The sequence below is a fragment of the Phyllobates terribilis genome, unplaced genomic scaffold (genome assembly GCF_046119375.1).
Source record: "Phyllobates terribilis strain yellow unplaced genomic scaffold, ASM4611937v1 Scaffold_11__3_contigs__length_659146591, whole genome shotgun sequence".
Taxonomy (NCBI): domain Eukaryota; kingdom Metazoa; phylum Chordata; class Amphibia; order Anura; family Dendrobatidae; genus Phyllobates; species Phyllobates terribilis.
In genome coordinates this window covers 562234034-562254297 of record NW_027362771.1, presented here as the reverse complement: position 1 = coordinate 562254297, position 20264 = coordinate 562234034, and the positions used below count along the sequence as shown (strand labels likewise).

Sequence of the window (20264 nt, the reverse complement as noted above, 5' to 3'; positions counted from 1 at the left end):
GGAATAACTAATAGACAGAGAGAGATTGGATGGCAGAGTATGCATGGGGCGCTACCAGTTAGGGAATTTTACAAAAATCGCGGTATAAGAAGAAGTGATGTATGTCCTAGAGATATTTGTCAGGGAAGTGAGAGTATTGTGCATCTGTTCTGGAATTGTAGAGTGGCTCGAGATGTGTGGAAGGGAATGGGTCCGTTATTTAAAGAGTTAATTGGTTTAAATAACTTGTCTTTTGGATTGGTAATGTTTGGATTGGGTGCAGTGAGTATGAAAAGTCAAAGGATTTTATTTATTATGCTAGCTGTCATTAAAGAAGTATTGTGGGATGTCAGGAATCTGTATGTATTTAACCCCTTAATAACATTTGACGTACTAATATGCGTCTGTGCCCTGGGACTTAAAAGCCAGACCCGTATTAGTACGTCATGGCAATCTCGCGCGCACACAGGCTGTGCGGGCACGATCGCCGCCGGGTGTCAGCTGATTGTCACAGCTGACACCCGGTACTATGTGCAGGGAGCGGTCCTGCACCGCTCCCAGCACATTAACCCCCGCTATGCTGCGATCGAAGTCGATCGAAATCGATCGCGGCATTGCGGGGGCAAGGGGAGGTGATCGGCGATACTCACCTCCTCTTCCGGCTTCCAGCGCAGACTGCAGCGGCTTCCCGGGTGTTGCTGTGACACCCCAGGGGTCTGGTTGCCACAGTGATAGAGATATTATGTCTGAGAGCAGGTGGGAGGTCTCTTGGTCAGGAATCCTATGCATGCCACACCTCCTGCCCAGTCCTGGGAGGGGAAGAACTTCCCCTATATAAACCTAGGGCTAAGGCAGGGTTAGTGAGTAAAGAAGAAGTGGAGACAGAGAAAAGAAGCAAATATAGGAACAGAACATGAGGAGCTCTGTGGGAGCAGTGTTACAAGGAGTCAGGGGCTGGCAGCTGCAGAGCTCGCCCTGACTGAGAAGATTTCTTACCGGACCCGGAGTCCGAGGCTGTGGGGACTAACTCCTACCCAGCAGCAGAATCCATCAGGCAGGGGATTCCAGGTACTCTGGCCAAGAAACCCGAAGGCCCCGAGTCACCGGCCATACGGGTGAGCACCACACGGTACACTGAGGGACGTGGGCTACTTATACTCGCCTCTAGCAAGGTAGCCAGAAGAGTACAGTTAGTTTGGGAGGCCTACAACTCCGCCTGGCCAGGGGAGATCCCATCTGCTCAAGGACTGACCAGGCCCCAATCGCTAGCCAGTACTCCGGGAGGGTCTATCTTTGTCACCAGTAAAGACCCTGAACTACACCGTACCGTCTCCGAGTGGTTCCTGCTACCCCCATCATCCACGTCGGCTGCCCTGAGGCCATACCCCTCCCGTTGGGGGTTATACTATCACGCTGCACAATCCTACCACCGGCCTCAGCGGTCTGCCCTGCAGCAGCAGCTCCTTAGCTGTACTCAACGGGTGGCGTAGTCGTCCAACATCTACCGCTGATACATCGCCGCTCAGTTTGACTCCCTGGGCACGGACCGGGTCACCGCCATGAGACTACAACCCTCAACAGATCCGGCTCCGGGTAAGCTCCCGCGTGCACAACGCAGCGCGACACAGGCCCAGGGGCGCGTCAACTTTTGGCGTAGTCGGCAGGATTTCGTGCCCGCAACCACCGGGTACTGCGTGCCTGAAAAAGACTGTTCAAACTTACCTGTGGTGAAGATTCCCGCCATCCGGCGCCATCTTCAGCCTTCTTCCCGCCATCGGTGAAGATTCCCGCCATCCGGCGCCATTTTCAGCCTTCTTCCCGCCTTCCGTGGAGTTTTCCCGCCGTTGGACGCCATCTTGAAGACGTCGCGCGGGAAGAAGAGGGGCGTGGACTCCGAAAGCGCGCGAGAACTGAAGCCCCGCCTCACGTCCGGACGTCGCGTAAGGTCCTGGAAGGAGCCCAGCAGACGCCGACGTCACAGGAGCGCGACGGAAGGTCCTCAACCCTGACGATCTACTGCGGAGCCGCGGCCTACGGAAGAGGATCATCGCAAGGTAGGCCACGGTCCACTAGGGGGGAGGAGGATGTCGGATACGGAGGAGAGCTTCACTGCCTCAACCCCCGCCAGCGCCACCGCTGCTGCAGTCATGCCTTTCACCATGCCCTATATCCCGGGAGCGGCCTGGCTACCCCAGTACTCAGGGGAGTCACATACCCTGCATGACTTTAGAGAAAAGCTGGATAGCCTCTTCCAGGTGTACCCCCTCACAGAAGAGAAAAAAGTGAGCATCCTGGTGGCCCAATTAACTGGGGCAGCCCGAAGGGAGGTAAAGTCCTGGCCACCTGGGGGGTGGACTGTCGCAGGGATACTAACCCGGCTGAGGGACACCTTTGATACCCGCACCTCAGCCAAGATCAAGCTTAGATTCTACGGGTGCAAGCAGCGAGCATACGAGAGTATAAGGGACTATGCCCTGAACCTACAAGAGGCCCTGAGAGCCATTAAGCAGACCGACCCTGACGGCGTGGGAGACGAGGACAGGCTGTTGACTGAACAATTTATAGAGGGTTTATATTGCAATGCCCACCGAACCCAGTTGCGGGCAATGGCCTTACAGGACCCTCATCTGGGATTTGCACAGTTCAAGGACAGAGCCATCCGGGTGCTCCGACAACCGGCACCAGGTGGCGTTGTGACCCACAGACGCCCCACTACCACTTACCACCAGGAGGCGGCACCCTTGTCGGCAGGGCCTGTGGGAGCTGATGCGCAGGCTTTGAACAATGACCCGGCTCCAGACCTGCACCATCAGGTCCAAGAGCTAGCTAAAAGCGTTGCTGCGCTAACCCGAACTGTGCAGTCTTTACAGGTTTCCACTCCAGGGAAGATCCAGCTGGCATCCGGACCGGAGGACATCCCGTGGCGTCGACCAAGGAGGACCCCACCGGCCAGAGGGAGACTCAGCGACCGATACAACGAGGACGGACGACCCATCTGCCGCCGCTGCAATCAACCCGGACATATGGCAAGGTACTGTCCTTTAAACTGGCACAACCTGGGGTAGAGGGCCAACCCCCAGGAAAAAGATCACCAGGCCCATTGAACTGGCGCGACAAATATGTGGGAGGACGTCCAGTCTTACCCGTGGTACTGGATGGCATTCCTATGAGTGCCCTACTGGACACCGGGTCACAGGTCACCACCATCCCGTACGTGCTTTTCAAGCAGTACTGGAATGACTCGGATATCACCCGCTACCCTGACGACGACTTGAGTATCATCGCCAGCAATGGTCAGCCCGTGCCACAGATTGGATTTAAAGAGGTGACCATTAAAATCGGTAGAGTCGAACTGGCAGCACAGGGACTGATCATTGTAGACATTGACAAACACGAGAGTCACCCAAAGATAACTCTAGGAACTAATGTAATTGAAAATTGTCTTGCAGAGGTGATTTTCCTTTTACAGCAGGTTGCCAAGAACGCCAGCTTCGGCGAGCAGCGAGTGCTCCAAAAAGAGATCCGGGCACTGATGCGACGGCAACAGGTGGAACTCTCCGGCGGTGAGATTGGTAGCGTGAGAATGTGTGACCCTTTCCCTATTGCCATGCCCCCAAAAAGTGAAATGATGATTTGGTGCCGGGCAGCTATTGGTCTGAGAGGTAGAGATTACCAGGCAATGGTAGAACCAGTTTACTCGGACAGTAGGCCCACCATCTTGACAGCACGGGGGGTGGTTAATGTACGCCATGGGAGGGTGCCCGTTCGCATAATAAATATCGGGAAGAGGGAAGTGTACCTGCCCCGGTATGCCACGCTAGCCAAATTATATACCATTAACCAAAATGCTATACAATCTGTGGAACCCTTGCCTCCATCTCACCCGGAGGAAGGTAACGGCTCTAAGAAAACAATGGAGGACTGGTGTCAGCAACTACATTTGGGTACTGACTCCACTCCCTCACACCAGAAACAGGGAGTCTATCGGGTGGTTCAAGAGTACGAGAGAGTGTTTAGTAAACACCCGTTAGACTTCGGGTGAGTCAAGGGGGTAGAACACCACATCCCCACGGGAGACCATCCTCCCATAAAAGAGAGGTATCGACCCGTACCCCCTGCACACTACCAACACGCCAAGGGGATGCTTAGAGACATGAAGGAGGCTGGGATGATCAGGGATAGCTGTAGCCCCTGGGCAGCTCCACTAGTCTTAGTCAAAAAGAAAGACAACACCATGAGGATGTGTGTAGATTACCGGAAAATCAACAGTATCACACACAAGGATGCGTACCCCTTACCAAGGATAGAGGAGTCTTTGGCTGCTTTAAGATCTGCTAACTTCTTCTCTACCTTGGATCTCACTAGTGGGTACTGGCAGGTTCCTGTAGCAGAGGCGGATCGGGAGAAGACCGCATTCACCACCCCGATGGGACTTAGCGAGTTTACCTGTATGCCGTTCGGACTCTGCAACGCACCAGGAACCTTCCAACGATTAATGGAGTGCTGTCTGGGCCACAGAAACTTCGAGACGGTCCTGTTGTACCTGGACGATGTCATCGTATATTCTAAGACTTATGAGGACCACCTGAAACACCTGGCGGAAGTGTTCGAAGCTCTGGCAAGCTACGGCCTAAAGGTGAAACCCTCCAAGTGTCACCTCCTGAAACCAAAGGTGCAGTACCTGGGACACGTGGTGAGCGCTGACGGAGTGGCTCCCGACCCTGATAAGATCACCGCAATTAAGGAATGGCCAAGTCCCTCCAGTGTAAAGGAAGTGCGGCAGTTCCTCGGGTTGGTAGGCTACTACCGCAGGTTCATCCCCGGTTTCACCAAAAAGGCAGCTCCTATGCAGGACCTCCTGATAGGCCAGTCCCGGAAGGCCAAGAACCAGAAGCCGCCCTTCAGATGGGAGAAGATGGAAGAAGAGTCCTTCCGCCAGCTGAAGATGGCCCTCACGGGGGATGAAATCCTGGCATACCCGGATTACAGCCAGCCCTTTATCCTCTACACCGACGCAATAACATCGGGCTAGGAGCCATGTTGTCCCAGATCCAGCAGGGGAAGGAGCGAGTAATCGCTTACGCCAGCCGAAAACTGCGACCCACCGAAAGAAACCCTGAGAATTACAGCTCATTTAAGCTAGAGTTCCTGGCAGTGGTGTGGGCAGTCACCGAACGATTTAAGCACTACCTCGCTTCTTCCCGGTTCGTCGTGTACACGGATAACAACCCGTTGACACACCTGGACACAGCAAGACTCGGTGCCCTAGAGCAGAGATGGATGGCCCGCCTGTCCAACTACGAGTTCACCATCAAATACCGGGCAGGACGCTCCAATACCAACGCGGACGCCCTGTCCAGGATGCCAAACCTACCGGACGTAGGAGAAGATCCATAGTGACTGGAAGAAGTCGAACTCCCCGCGTTTCACCGTCATGGGACTATCCAGTATTCCCATCGGGTAAGGAGTAAGCAAGGCGCTACGCTTAACCCCTTACCTCACTACAACTGGGCGGAAAAGCAAGACAGTGACCCTGCCGTCCGGCTGGTGAAGGAGATGCTGACTCGGCCAGAGGCTCGCCTTGACCCAGACGCTCCGGAGGAAGCCAAGCAACTGTGGGCAGAAAAGAGTAGACTGTTCCTTTACAAGGGGAAGTTGTGCCGCAGGATGGTTAACTCCCGGACGCATGAACTAATCTGGCAAGTAGTGGTGCCACGACGAGACGCAGCCATGGTGATGGAGGCATACCACGATGGAGCTGGGCATTTCGGATGGAAGAAGCTGGAGTTCCTGCTGCGCGGGCGGTTCCATTGGGTAGGCATGAGGGGAACCATCGAGAGGTGGTGCAGAGACTGTGGCCCGTGCAACCTGAGGAGGAAGGACCGTGCCAGCCAGAAGACTCCCCTGCAGTCCATCGTCACCCGGCAGCTGTTGGAACTGGTAGCCTTGGATCATGTAAAACTGACCCCAAGCAGAAGTGGCTACGTCTACGCGTTAACCATCGTGGATCATTACTCCCGGTTCTTGGTTGTCGTCCCCGTCAAGGACTTAACGGCTCAAACAGCAGCTAGAGCCTTCCAGCAGCACTTCTGCCGTCCACACGGGTACCCGGACCAAGTGCTGACGGACCAGGGACCTGCCTTTGAAGCGGAGGTATTTCCGGGAATTCTGCAATCTGTATGGCTGCCGGAAGATAAGGACGACACCCTATCATCCGCAAACTAATGGACTTTGTGAGAAAATGAACTAGGTGGTAATGGATCTTCTGAAAACGTTGCCCCTGGAAGAACGCAGTCTGTGGCCTGAGAAGCTGCCCGATCTGGTGGACCTATATAACCACATCCTGGTAGGTTCCACCAACTGTACCCCGGCTTACCTAATGAGGGCGAGACCTGGTAAGTTACCTGTTGACCTGGAAATGGGAGTCCTGACACCCGAGGACACTTCACCAGAAGCAGACTGGGACACAGAGAGGCAGCAGCAGTACCGGAAAGTACAGGAGAGCGTGGAGCGAAGTCTCTGTCAGGCTAGGGAGAGACAAGAGAAAACTTACAACCAGTATGCTCCCGCTGTTCCCCTGGTGCCCGGAGAGCAGGTCTTGAAGAGGAAAAGACGGCTCCACAAGTTGGACGACCAGTGGGAGAAGGACCCGTACACCGTACTGCCCTCAAGCCACGAGAACCCGAAGGTCTGTACCATCAGTAAAGACGGAGGGGAGACCACAGCCATTGTATCCCGGGATCACCTGAAGAAGTGTCCTGAACAGCTACGGAACCCTGAAGAGGAACAAGAAGACCATCGGCCCGTAGAGGAAAGGGAAGATATGGTTAGTACTGTGCTCGGAGACTTCCCTCGGTCTTGGACTCAAGTCAATGGTGCAGTTGTGGTACCCGTACTCACCTTCCTCCAACCAGCATCCCAAGCACCTACGGAGCAACAGGTAGAGCTGGAAGAACAGCCGGTCCAGGAGGCAGAAGACCCCACACCAGCAGATCAGGAGGATCAACCCTCTGCTTGCAGTGAGCCTGCCATATCCCTAGTGAGCCAAAGGGCCCGTAGACAGCTGCCCAATTTACCCTTGACAGCTCCTACACCCTGTAGTTCAGGGCCAGACAGTCAGCTCCGTAGGTCCACTAGGGCCACTAGAGGCCAGTTACCCGCACGTTGGAGAATTTGAAGTGTATAAATTGTTTTATTTGTGGTTACCTGTTTTTCTTGTTGCTTGTGTATAATTATGTGTTTCTAGTTGTTTATAGGAGTCTTTGGTGGATTTACCGGGAATCCTGTGTACATAGTTGGAGCGTAACCCAGGACGGACTAAAGACTGTTAAGGACTCGGGGCAGGACAGACCCCTACCTGGTTACGTCTCCCTGTTTTGGTGAAATGGACACCTTGCTTTCTTCAAAGACTGCACCCGGTTACGGACATGCCGTGACCACCTTTATGTGTTTCTTTATTGTATTGTTATTGTTATATCTTGTTATGTTTTTCTAAAATATGTTTAGTCCCGGAGTACTAAATTTCACTAGGGGGGAATGTGACACCCCAGGGGTCTGGTTGCCACAGTGATAGAGATATTATGTCTGAGAGCAGGTGGGAGGTCTCTTGGTCAGGAATCCTATGCATGCCACACCTCCTGCCCAGTCCTGGGAGGGGAAGAACTTCCCCTATATAAACCTAGGGCTGAGGCAGGGTTAGTGAGTAGAAAAGAAGTAGAGACAGAGAAAAGAAGCAAATATAGGAACAGAACATGAGGAGCTCTGTGGGAGCAGTGTTACAAGGAGTCAGGGGCTGGCAGCTGCAGAGCTCGCCCTGACTGAGAAGATTTCTTACCGGACCCGGAGTCCGAGGCTGTGGGGACTAACTCCTACCCAGCAGCAGAATCCGTCAGGCAGGGGATTCCAGGTCCTCTGGCCAAGAAACCCGAAGGCCCCGAGTCACCGGCCATACGGGTGAGCACCACACGGTACACTGAGGGACGTGGGTTACTTATACTCGCCTCTAGCAAGGTAGCCAGAAGAGTACAGTTAGTTTGGGAGGCCTACAACTCCGCCTGGCCAGGGGAGATCCCATCTGCTCAAGGACTGACCAGGCCCCAATCGCTAGCCAGTACTCCGGGAGGGTCTATCTTTGTCACCAGTAAAGACCCTGAACTACACCGTACCGTCTCCGAGTGGTTCCTGCTACCCCCATCATTCACGTCGGCTGCCCTGAGGCCATACCCCTCCCGTTGGGGGTTATACTATCACGCTGCACAATCCTACCACCGGCCTCAGCGGTCTGCCCTGCAGCAGCAGCTCCTTAGCTGTACTCAACGGGTGGCGTAGTCGTCCAACATCTACCCCTGATACATCGCCGCTCAGTTTGACTCCCTGGGCACGGACCGGGTCACCGCCACGAGACTACAACCCTCAACAGATCCGGCTCCGGGTAAGCTCCCGCGTGCACAACGCAGCGCGACACAGGCCCAGGGGCGCGTCATTGCCATGACGACCCGATGTCGTCATGACAACATCCGGGTCACCAGAGAGCAGGAAGATTGCTTGGACATGCGCAGTGCATCTCCGAGCAATCTTAACACTGTGCACTTCTGACAGCCTGCATGGCATAGGGATGGTGCTCCATTCCTATGCCATGCAGGCGATCAGAAAAAAAAAAGTGAAAGTCCCAGAGTGGGACAAAGTAATAAGGTGTACAAACTGTCTGAAAGTGGAAAAAAAAAAAAAAAATGTGCAAAAATATTATAAAAAAAAAAAAAAAATAATACACCAAAAATAAAAATATAATGTACCCATCAATAAATATTATTATAAAAAAAATAAAAAAAAAACAATAAAAGTACACATATTTGGTATCGCCGCGTCCAGAACAGCCTGACCTATAAAACTGTCCCACTAGTTAACCCCTTCAGTGAACACGGTAAAAAAAAAAAAAAAAAAACGCAGCAAAAAACAATGCTTTATCACCATACCGCCAAACAAAAAGTGGAATAACACGCGATCAAAAAGACGCATATAAATAAAAATGATACCGCTGAAAACGTCATCTCGTCCCGCAAATACCAAGCTGCCATACAGCTCCATCAGCCGAAAAATAAAAAAGTTTCAGCTCTCAGAATAAAGCGATGCTAAAAAATATTTTTTTCTATAAAATAGCTTTTATTGTGTATAAGCACCAAAACATAGAAAAATTATACAAATGTGGTACCGCTGTAAACGTACTGACCCGAAGAATAAAGCTACCTCATCAATTTTACCACACGTGGAACAGAATAAAAAAAAAAAAAAAAAAAAACAATTCCTGAATTGTTGGTTTTTGTTTATTCTGCCTCCCAAAAATCGGAATAGAAAGCGATCAAAAAATGTCACGTGCCTGAAAATGGCACCAATAACAACGTCAAGTCATCCCGCAAAAAACGAGCCGTCACATGACTGTCTGCCAAAATCTGGAAAAATTATAGCTCTCAAAATATGGCGATGCAAAAACTAGATTTTACAAAAAATGCGTCTTTTAGTGTGTGACAGCTGTCAGTCATAAAAACCCCATATGATTCTGGCATTGCTGTAATCACACCGACCCGAAGAATAAAGTCGTCTAATCACTTATACCGCACAAGGAACGGCGTCAAAAATAAACTCTTGGGTTAGGATTGGGCTAGGGTTAGGGCTGGGTTTGGGGCTAGGGTTGTGCTGGGGCTAGGGTTGTGCTGGGGCTAGGGTTGTGCTGGGGCTAGGGTTGTGCTAGGGCTAGGGTTGTGCTAGGGCTAGGGCTGGGGTTGGGATTTTTTTCAAAAGTAAGAAAAAAAGATGACGATATGGTGACTAGTGTTGAGAGCAAATGCTCGCTACTTGAGTTTGCATCGGGTGCTCTGGTATGCATTGAGTATCGTGGGTATTTGAGTGACATGCTCGAGTCTCTGCCCCATATGCTTCGCGGCCAAAAAACTTTACGGGGATTGCCTGCCATGCACGAGCGATCCCCGCATGTTTTTTTTTGGGTGCCTAATAACCGTGAAACATGCAGAGCAGGGACTCGAGCATGTCACTCAAGCACACGCTGTACATGGTGCATACCTGAGTACCCGATGCAAACTCAAGTAGCGAGCACTTGCGCTCAAGAATAATGACAACTTATTCAATATGATGACCTAATGTAAACAAATTCTGTGCCGTACCTCTGGGTTCAAAATGTTCACTATACACCTTAATAAAATCCTTGAGGGGTATAGTTTCCAAAATGGGGACACTTGTGGGGGAGCTCCACTGTTTAGGCACATCACGGGCTCTCCAAACGCGACATGGTGTCCGCTAACAAATTGAATGGAAAATCGGCTCAAATTGTTAGCGGACGCCATGTTGCGTTTGGAGAGCCCCTGTGTGCCCAAACATTGGAGCTCCCCCACAAGTGACCCCATTTTGGAAACTAGACCCCCCAAGGCACCTATCTAGATGCATAGTAAGCACTTGGAACCCCCAGGTGCTTCACAAATTGATTCATAAAAATGAAAAAGTGAAAAAAAAAACACTTTTTCATTTTTATGAATCAATTTGTGAAGCACCTGGGGTTCCAAGTGCTCACTATGCATCTAGAAAAGTGCCTTGGGGGGTCTAGTTTCCAAAATGGGGTCACTTGTGGGGGAGCTCCAATGTTTGGGCACACAGGGACTCTCTAAATGCAACATGGTATTCGCTAACAAATTGAATGGAAAATCGGCTCAAATTGTTAGCGGACACCACATTGCGTTTGGAGAGCCCCTCTGTGCCCAAACTTTGGAGCTCCCCACAAGTGACCCCATTTTGGAAACTAGACCCCCCAAGGCACCTATCTAGATGCATAGTAAGCACTTGGAACCCCTAGGTGCTTCACAAATTGATTCGTAAAAATGAAAAAGTGAAAAAAAAAACACTTTTTCATTTTTATGAATCAATTTGTGAAGCACCTGGGGTTCCAAGTGCTCACTATGCATCTAGAAAGGTGCCTTGGGGGGTCTAGTTTCCAAAATGGGGTCACTTGTGGGGGAGCTCCAATGTTTGGGCACACAGGGACTCTCCAAATGCAACATGATATCCGCTAACAAATTGTCGGCTCAAATGTTGGATAAGAAAAGATTTGGGGAAAATGAGGCTGAAGGTGTGTGGAAGTTCTTGAAATGGAGGCATGTGGTAAAGGTCTAGGACTGGGGAATAGTGGAGGTTTAATGGGTGATGGGCTAAATGTTGTAAGTAATGTTCTGTTTTTTTGTTTTTGTTTTTTTATTTGTCCGAAATAAATTAGCCTGATGATGATGTCGGATGAAGCTATTTCAGAATGCTAAGTATGCTGAAATTAAGTATGAATTAGTAACAAAGTTTTACTAGTTTTTTTAATCCAAATCTGAAGGTTTAAAAAAAAAAAAAAAAAAAAAAGATAAGTAACCGAGGCGTGATTATTTCTAATTGAAAGCTTTTCCCAATGCCCCGCCATGATGACTTGAAATACAGAGACTTAATCCATGGTATGCAAATGACAGAGTGTTAGCTCCTCCCAATTGGAAAAGGAAATCTTGCGCCCCACAGCATCGTATTGATGATTTTCGCTTAGAACAGGAGAGCGCTAGATGATCTGTCTGCAATGTCCAAAAATTACCTCTTCCCTGAGCCCTCAGACTGCAAATGCCAGGATGTCTTGCGGCAGCGGGGGAAGGGCAGTGGTCATTTGGTACTCACCATGGCTTAAACGAGCTCTTCCTGGAAGTGGGGATTTCTTGGTCACCTGAGTTACTTTAACTTTGCGCAGTGGCAGTATCGTAGCCCATGAGGTTTAACCGAGGCGTGATTATTGCTAATTGAAAACTTTTCCCAATAGCCCGCCATGATGACTTGAAATACAGACATCATCAGCAATTTTTCTTGGTTTCTCAGAAAACTTAATCCATGGTATGTAAATGACATAGTGTTAGCTCCTCCCAATTGGGAAAGAAAATCTTGTGCCCCACAGCATCGTAATGATGATTTTCGCTTGGAGCAGGAGAGAGCTAGATGATCTGTCTGCAATGGCCAAAAATGACCTCTTCTCTGAGCACTCAGTCTGTAACTCCCAGGATGCTTTGCGGCAGCGGAGGAAGGGCAGTGGTCATTTGGAACTCACCATGGCTTAAAAGAGCTCTTCCTGGAAGTGAGGATTTCTTGGTCACCTGAGTTACTTTTAATTTGCGCAGTGGCAATATCGTAGCCTATGAGGTTTAACCGAGGCATGATTATTGTTAATTGAAAAATTTTCCCAATATCCCGCCATGATGACTTGAAATACAGTCAGCATAGGCAATTTTTGTTTGTGTCTCAGGAGACTTAATCCATAATATGCAAATGACTGAGTGTTAGCTCCTTCCAGTGGTGAAAGGAAATGTAGTTCCACACTGCATCGTATTGATGGTTTTCGCTTGGAGCAGGAGAGAGCGGGCTGATCTGCCTGCAATGGCCAAAAATGACCTCTTCCCTGAGCCCTCAGACTGCAACTGCCAGGATGCCTTGCGGGAAGGGCAGTGGTTATTTGGTACTCACCATGGCTTAAACGAGCTCTTCCTGGAAGCTGGGATTTCTTGGTCACCTGAGTTACTTTAACTTTGCGCAGTGGCAGTATCGTAGCCCATGAGGTTTAACCGAGGCGTGATTATTGCTAATTGAAAACTTTTTCCAATAGCCCATCATAGAATGGTAGAGTTAGAAGGGACCTACTGGGTCATCTAGTCCAACCCCCTGCTCAAAGCAGGATTCACTAAATCATCTCAGACAGATGTCTGTCCAGCCTCTGTTTGAAGACGTCCATTGAAGGGGAACTCACCACCTCTCGTGGCAGCCTGTTCCACTCATTAATCACCCTAACTGTCAAAAAGTTTTTTCTAATATCTAATCTGTGTCTCCTCCCATTTAGTTTCATCCCATTGCTTTTAGTCTTTCCTTGTGCAAATGAGAATAAAGATGATCCTTCTACAATGTGACAGCCCTTGACATATTTGTAGACAGCTATTAAGTCTCCTCTCAGTCTTCTTTTTTGCAAGCTAAACATTCCCAAATCCTGCAACCGTTCCTCATAGGACATGGTCTGCAGACCAATCACCATTCTGGTCGCTCTTCTCTGAACTTGCTCCAGTTTGTCTATGTCTTTTTTAAAATGTGGTGCCCAAAACTGTACACAGTATTCCAGATGAGGTCTGACCAAAGAGGAGTAAAGACCGATAATGACTTCACGTGATCTAGACTGTATGCTTCTGTTAATACATCCCAGAATTGTATTTGCCTTTTTTGCTGCTGCATCACACTGTTGACTCATGTTCAGTCTATGATCTATTAGTATACCTAAGTCTTTTTCACATGTACTGTTGCTTAGCTCTATTCCTCCCATTCTGTATATGCTTTTTTCATTTTTATTGCCCAGATGTAGTACTTTGCATTTTTCCCTGTTAAAAACCATTCTGTTGGTTGCTGCCCACTGCTCCAGTTTATTTAGTTCTTTTTGAATCCTCTCTCTCTCTTCTCTAGTATTAGCTATCCCTCCTAGCTTTGTGTCATCAGCAAATTTAATCAGTTTACCCTCAATTCCTTCATCTAAATCATTGATAAAGATATTGAACAATACAGGTCCCAGGACGGAGCCCTGTGGTACCCCACTTGAGACATTCATCCAGCTGGATGTGAAGCCATTTACAACCACCCTTTGAGTCCGATCACTAAGCCAGTTATGAATCCACCTAACAGTTGCCTGGTAGATTGCATACTTGGTCATTTTTTCAATAAGGATGGTGTGAGATACTTTGTCAAATGCTTTGCTGAAGTCAAGATATACTATATCTACAGCATTTCTCTGATCCACCCAGTCAGTGATTCTGTCATAGAAGGAAATTAAGTTAGTCTGACATGACTTGTTAGTTACAAACCCATACTGACTCTGGTTAATCACTTCATTCTTATCCATGTACTTACATGCATGTTGTTTAATAATTTGTTCAAAGATCTTTCCTGGTATAGAAGTCAGACTCACCGGCCTATAGTTCCCTGGGTCCACCTTCTTCCCCTTTTTGAAGATAGGAACAACATTTGCTCTTCTCCAGTCTTCTGGGACTTCTCCTGTTCTCCAAGAATTTTCAAAGATTATGGAGAGTGGTTCTAAAATTTCTTTTACGATCTCCTTCAGTACTCTGGGGTGTAATTCATCTGGACCTGGAGACATGAACTCATTTATGTTAGCTAAATATTCCCTCACAATCTTTCTGTTTACAGATAACTTGGATTCCTCTATTCCTTTAAAAGGACAGTGAAGATCAGTTGATGTTACATTTTCTTTCTGAGAGAAAACAGATGCAAAATAGGAATTAAAAAGTTCGGCCTTCTCAACATCCTCTCTTACCATTTCTCCATTTTCATCCTGTAAAAATCCTATAGCATCTTTGACTTTTCTTTTACTTTTGACATACCCCCAAAATCCTTTTTTATTGCTTTTGACATCTCTTGCAAGCCTTAATTCATTGTCAGCTTTAGCTAACCTGATACGTGCCCTACAGGATCTGCAGACTGCATTATAATCTTCTTTAGATATGCCTCCCTCTTTCCATTTAATAAACATTTCTTTCTTTCTTTTTAGCATGTGTTTAAGTTCTGTGTTCATCCATCCTGGTTTCCTTAAATGCATCCCATTCTTCCTACTTTTCGGGATTGTGCTTTGAGAATCTCATTTTTAAAAATTTCCCATCCTTCCTGGACATTTTTGTCCTTAAGGACATCCAGCCATTGCATCCCTCCTATTCTCTTTCTGAGTCTCTTAAAATCTGTCTTTCTAAAATCTAACCTTGAAGTTTGAGTCTTCACATGTCTTCCTCCTCTAGTTATCCAAAATTCTATAATAGCATGATCGCTGCCTCCTAGGGTCCCAGCCACCTTTACCTCCTCAACCATTTCCTCCCTGTTTATAAGGATTAGATCCAAAGTAGCAGATCCCCTTGTTTTCTCCCCTACCTTTTGGAAGATAAAGTTGTCAGCAAGAGAGGATAAGAATTTGCTTGACCTGTTAGTTTTACTTGAGAGAGATTCCCAACAAATGTCTGGATAGTTGAAATCTCCCATGACCACTACGTCATATTTTTTGCAGAACTTGGTCATTTGATACATAAAGAGTTCATCCATATCTTCAGCTTGCCCAGGTGGCCTGTAGTAAATGCCTACAATGGTGTCCTTTCCGTTGTTCTCTCCTTGTATTCTTACCCAAACAGTTTCCACAGAACTCCCAGTCTCTGAAGCTTCAATCTCTGTGCAGATATACGCTTTTCTAACATACAATGCGACACCTCCTCCTCGTTTATCAAGTCTGTTTCTTGCAAATAAGTTGTATCCTTTTAGCCTTTTATTCCAATCATGTGTATCGTCCCACCAAGTTTCAGTGATTCCAATGACATCATATTTCTTTTCCTGCATTAGTAGTTCCAATTCTCCTTGTTTGTTGCCCATGCTTTGTGCATTTGTATAAAAACATTTTAGTTTGTGATTGGTTTCTCTTCCTCCCATATTTTTATTATTTAAATTGTTTTGTCATTGTATTTCCTTTCCACTTCCAGTAGCAGAGATCTCAATAGTATTTGTCAGCTGTATGGCTTTTTCTGGCCTTTTGCTTCCCTTACCACATTGTTCTAGTTTAAAGCTCTCCTGATGAGTGTAGCAAGGCGACTTCCAAATACATGTTTTCCAGTCTTCGTAAGGTGCACCCCATCTCTAGCAAGTAGTCCATTGTATAGGTAATTCATTCCGTGATCCAGAAATCCAAATCCTTGTTGACGGCACCATCGACGTAGCCAGTTGTTCACCTGTAGAATCTTATTCCACTTCATTGTTCCATGGCCATCCACTGGGAGGATGGATGAGAAGACCACCTGCGCTCTCAATTCTTTCACTTTCTTGCCTAAGTCTTCAAAGTCACTGCAGATGGTTTCCAGGTCCTTTCTTGCGGTGTCATTTGTCCCCACATGTATTAGCAGGAATGGGTAGTGATCTGTAGGTCTGAAGAGTCTTGATATCCTGTCAGACACATCTTTAATTTTTGCTCCTGGAAGACAGCACATTTCTCTTGAGGTTATGTCTGGTCTGCAGATAGCGGCCTCTGTTCCTCTTAACAGGGAATCCCCCATGACCACCACTCTCCGTTTTTTCTTCACAACATTCTGCTTTCTCCATCCAGGAGGATTCTGAGGGCTTACAAGGTTATTCATTGCTGGCAAAGTCTTATTTTGCTGTATTTCTTCATGGTTCTCCTGCGTGAGAGCCTGGTACTGGTTCCTGAGCAGTATGGGTGCTGACTGCCTCTCGATCCTCCTGCTTCTTTGGGTCACATGCTTCCATTCCTCTGTTTCGTCAGGTGCAGTTCGAATTTCTTCTCTTTCTGAATCATGAAGAGATAATTCTGCTCTGTCTAAGAACTCTTCACCTTCCTTAATGATTTTCAAGGTAGTTAACCTCTCTTCTAGATTTCGCAACTTTTCCTCCAACTGGGACACAAGCTTGCATTTCTGGCATGAGAAATTTGGCTTTTCCACTGGCAAGTCTGTGAACATGTAGCAGAATATGCAGCTCACCAAATGGCTCTTGGACTCTTCCATGTTCTTACTGTTAATGTTCTAAAAACAGTGAAAAAAGATTAAAAAAAAAAACCTTCAAAATGTTTACCGATGTCATCTTTTCAGCTCCAACAGCCAAAATCCAGTGTTCTTTGAGCTCGCGGAGACTCTTCACTTACCCCAGAATGCAGTGGGAATATGTAAATTATCTCCTCAGGACTCCTCCCCATGATGACTTGAAATACAGACATCATCGGCAATTTTTGTTGGTTTCTCAGGACACTTAATCCATGGTATGCAAATAACAGAGTGTTAGCTCCTACCAATTGGGAAAGAAAATCTTGCACCCCACAGCATTGTATTGATGATTTTCGCTTGGAACAGGAGAGAGCTAGATGATCTGCCTGCAATGTCCAAAACTGACCTGTTCCCTGAGCCCTCAGATTGCAACTACCAGGATGCTTTGCGGCAGCGGAGGAAGGGCAGTGTTTATTTGGAAATAACCATGGCTTAAACAAGGTCTTCCTGGAAGTTGGGATTTCCTGGTCTCCTGAGTTACTTTAACTTTGCGCAGTGGCAGTATCGTAGCCCATGAGGTTTAACCGAGGCGTTATAATTGCTAATTGAAAACTTTTCCCAATACCCCGCGATGATGAATTGAAATACAGTCAGCATAGACAATTTTTGTTGGTCTCTCAGGAGACTTAATCCATGGTATGCAAATGACAGAGTGTTAGCTCCTCCCAGTCAGGAAAGGAAGTCTTGCGCCCCACAGCATCGTATTGATAATTTTCGCTTGGAGCAGGAGAGATCGAGCTGATCTGCCTGCAATGGCCAAAAATGACCTCTTCTCTGAGCACTCAGACTGTAACTCCCAGGATGCTTTGCGGCAGCGGAGGAAGGGCAGTGGTCATTTGGAACTAACCATGGCTTAAACAAGTTCTTCCTGCAAGCTGGGATTTCTTAGTCTCCTGAGTTACTTTAACTTTGAGCAGTGGCAGTATCGTAGCCCATGAGGTTTAACTGAGGTGTGATTATTGTTAATTTAAAACTTTTCCCAATATCCTGCCATGATGACTTGAAATACAGTCAGTATAGGCAATTTTTGTTGGTCTCTCAGGAGACTTAATCCATAACATTCAAATGACTCAGTGTTAGCTCCTCCCAGTGGGGAAAGGAAATGTTGTTCCGCACTGCATCGTATTGATGGTTTTCGCTTGGAGCAGGAGAGAGCGAACTGATCTGCCCGCAATGGCCAAAAATGACCTCTTCCCTGAGCCCTCAGACTGCAACTCCCAGGATGCTTTGCGGCAGCGGGGGGAAGGGCAGTGTTCATTTGGAACTCACCATGGTGTAAACGAGCTCTTCCTGGAAGCTGGGATTTCTTGGTCACCTGAGTTACTTTAACTTTGCGTAGTGGCAGGATCGTAGCCCATGAGGTTTAACCGAGGCGTGATTATTGCTAATTGAAAACTTTTCCCAATATCCCGCCATGATGATTTGAAATACAGTCAGCATCGGCAATTTTTGTTGGTCTCTCAGGAGACTTAATCCATGGTATGCAAATGACAGAGTGTTAGCTCTTCCCAATTGGGGAAAGGAAATCTTGCGCCCCACAGCATCGTATTGATGATTTTTGCTTGGAGCAGGAGCGATCGAGCTGATCTGCCCGCAATGGCCTAAAATGACCTCTTCCCTGAGTCCTCAGACTATAACTCCCAGTATGCTTTGCGGCAACGGCGGAAGGTCAGTGGTCATTTGGAACTCACCATGGCTTAAACGAGCTCTTCCTGGAAGTCGGGATTTCTTGGTCACCTGAGTTACTTTGCGCAGTGGCAGTATCGTAGTGTATGAGGTTTAACCAAGGCATGATTATTGCTAATTGAAAACTTTTCCCAATAGTTCACCATGATGACTTGAAATACAGTCAGCAAAGCCAATTTTTGTTGGTCTCTCAGGAGACTTAATCCATAACATTCAAATGACTCAGTGTTAGCTCCTCCCAGTGGGGAAAGGAAATGTTTTTCCGCACTGCATTGTATTGATGATTTTCGCTTGAAGCAGGAGAGAGCAAGCTGATCTGCCCGCAATGGCCGAAAATGACCTCTTCCCTGAGCCCTCAGACTGCAACTCCCAGGATGCTTTACGGCAGCGCATGAAGGGCAGTGGTCATTTGGAACTCACCAAGGCTTAAACAGCTCTTCCTGGAAGCTGGGATTTCTTGGTCATCTGAGTTACTTTAACTTTGCTCAGCGGCAGTATCATAGCCCATGAGGTTTAACCGAGGCGTAATTATTGCTGATTGAAAACTTTTCCAAATATCCCGTCATGATGACTTGAAATACAGTCAGCATCGGCAATTTTTGTTGGTCTCTCAGGAGACTTAATCCGTGGTATGCAAATGACAGAGTGTTAGCTCCTCCCAGTGGGGAAAGGAAATGTTGTGCAGCACTGCATCGTATTGATGGTTTTCGCTTGGAGCAAGAGAGAGAGAGCTGATCTGCCCGCAATGGCGAAAAATGATCTCCTCCCTGAGCCCTCAGACTGCAACTCCCAGGATGCTTTGCGGCAGCGGAGGAAGGGCAGTGTTCAATTGGAACTCACCATGGCTTAAACAAGCTCTTCCTAGAACCTGGGATTCTTGGTCAGCGGAGTTACTTTAACTTTTCGCAGTGGCAGTATCGCAGCCCATGAGGTTTAACTGAGGCATGATTATTACTAATTGAAAACTTTTCCCAATACCCCGCCATGATGACTTGAAAAACAGTCAGTATAGGCAATTTTTGTTGGTCTCTCAGGAGACTTAATCCATGGTATGTAAATAACAGAGTGTTAGCTCCTCCCAGTGTGGTAAGGAAATGTTGCTCCGCACTGCATCCTATTGATGATTTTTGTTTGGAGCAGGAGAGATCGAGCTGATCTGCCTGCAATGGCCAAAAATGACCTCTTCCCTGAGCCCTCAGAATGCAACTCCCAGGATGTTTTGCGGCAGCAGAGGAAGGGCAGTGGTCATTTGGAACTAATCATGGCTTAAACAAGCTCTTCCTGGAAGCTGGGATTTCTTAGTCTCCTGAGTTACTTTAACATTGTGCCGTCGCAGTATCGTAGCCCATGAGGTTTAACTGAGGCGTGATTATTGCTAATTGAAAACTTTTCCCAATACCCCGCCGTGATGACTTGAAATACAGTCAGTATAAGCAATTTTTTGTTGGTCTCTCAGGAGACTTAATCCGTGGTAAGCAAATGACAGAGTGTTAGCTCCTCCCAATTGGGAAAGGAAATTTTGTGCTCCACAGCATCGTATTGATGATTTTCGCTTGGAACAGGAGAGAGCTAGATGATCTGCCTGCAATCTCCAAAAATGACCTCTTCCCTGAGCCCTCAGACTGCAACTCCCAGGATGCTTTGCTGCAGCAGAGGAAGGGCAGTGGTCATTTGGAACTAACCATGGCTTAAACAAGCTCTTCCTGGAAGCTGGGATTTCTTGGTCTCCTGAGTTACTTTAACTTTGCGCAGTGACAGTATTGTAGCCCATGAGGTTTAACCGAGGCGTGATTAATGCTAATTAAAAAGTTTTCCCAATACCCCGCCATTATGACTTGAAATACAGTCAGCATAGGCAATATTTGTTGGTTTCTCAGGAGACTTAATCCAAGGTATGCAAATGACAGAGTTTTAGCTCCTCTCTGTGGGGAAAGGAAGTCTTGC

At 47.6% G+C, this 20264-nt stretch overlaps 10 non-coding genes and 1 pseudogene across 10 annotated transcripts; all 11 read left to right on the top strand.

Moving 5' to 3' along the window:
- Positions 1-11743: 11743 nt before the first annotated feature.
- Positions 11744-11883, top strand: LOC141167673 (U4 spliceosomal RNA). Its single transcript, XR_012251466.1, has one exon. It is a non-coding gene; the product is annotated as a U4 spliceosomal RNA (small nuclear RNA).
- Positions 11884-12164: 281 nt separating this feature from the next.
- Positions 12165-12305, top strand: LOC141167737 (U4 spliceosomal RNA). Its single transcript, XR_012251528.1, has one exon. It is a non-coding gene; the product is annotated as a U4 spliceosomal RNA (small nuclear RNA).
- Positions 12306-12577: 272 nt separating this feature from the next.
- LOC141167971 (U4 spliceosomal RNA) lies at positions 12578-12699 on the top strand (annotated as a pseudogene).
- Positions 12700-17118: 4419 nt separating this feature from the next.
- Positions 17119-17259, top strand: LOC141167866 (U4 spliceosomal RNA). The gene has a single exon (XR_012251651.1). It is a non-coding gene; the product is annotated as a U4 spliceosomal RNA (small nuclear RNA).
- A 280-nt stretch (positions 17260-17539) lies between these two features.
- Positions 17540-17680, top strand: LOC141167815 (U4 spliceosomal RNA). Its single transcript, XR_012251603.1, has one exon. It is a non-coding gene; the product is annotated as a U4 spliceosomal RNA (small nuclear RNA).
- A 281-nt stretch (positions 17681-17961) lies between these two features.
- Positions 17962-18102, top strand: LOC141168305 (U4 spliceosomal RNA). Its single transcript, XR_012252047.1, has one exon. It is a non-coding gene; the product is annotated as a U4 spliceosomal RNA (small nuclear RNA).
- A 275-nt stretch (positions 18103-18377) lies between these two features.
- LOC141167956 (U4 spliceosomal RNA) lies at positions 18378-18518 on the top strand. The gene has a single exon (XR_012251736.1). It is a non-coding gene; the product is annotated as a U4 spliceosomal RNA (small nuclear RNA).
- A 279-nt stretch (positions 18519-18797) lies between these two features.
- Positions 18798-18938, top strand: LOC141167638 (U4 spliceosomal RNA). The gene has a single exon (XR_012251432.1). It is a non-coding gene; the product is annotated as a U4 spliceosomal RNA (small nuclear RNA).
- Positions 18939-19217: 279 nt separating this feature from the next.
- Positions 19218-19358, top strand: LOC141167682 (U4 spliceosomal RNA). Its single transcript, XR_012251474.1, has one exon. It is a non-coding gene; the product is annotated as a U4 spliceosomal RNA (small nuclear RNA).
- Positions 19359-19638: 280 nt separating this feature from the next.
- On the top strand, positions 19639-19780 carry LOC141167934 (U4 spliceosomal RNA). The gene has a single exon (XR_012251714.1). It is a non-coding gene; the product is annotated as a U4 spliceosomal RNA (small nuclear RNA).
- A 280-nt stretch (positions 19781-20060) lies between these two features.
- On the top strand, positions 20061-20201 carry LOC141167917 (U4 spliceosomal RNA). Its single transcript, XR_012251698.1, has one exon. It is a non-coding gene; the product is annotated as a U4 spliceosomal RNA (small nuclear RNA).
- Positions 20202-20264: the final 63 nt, after the last annotated feature.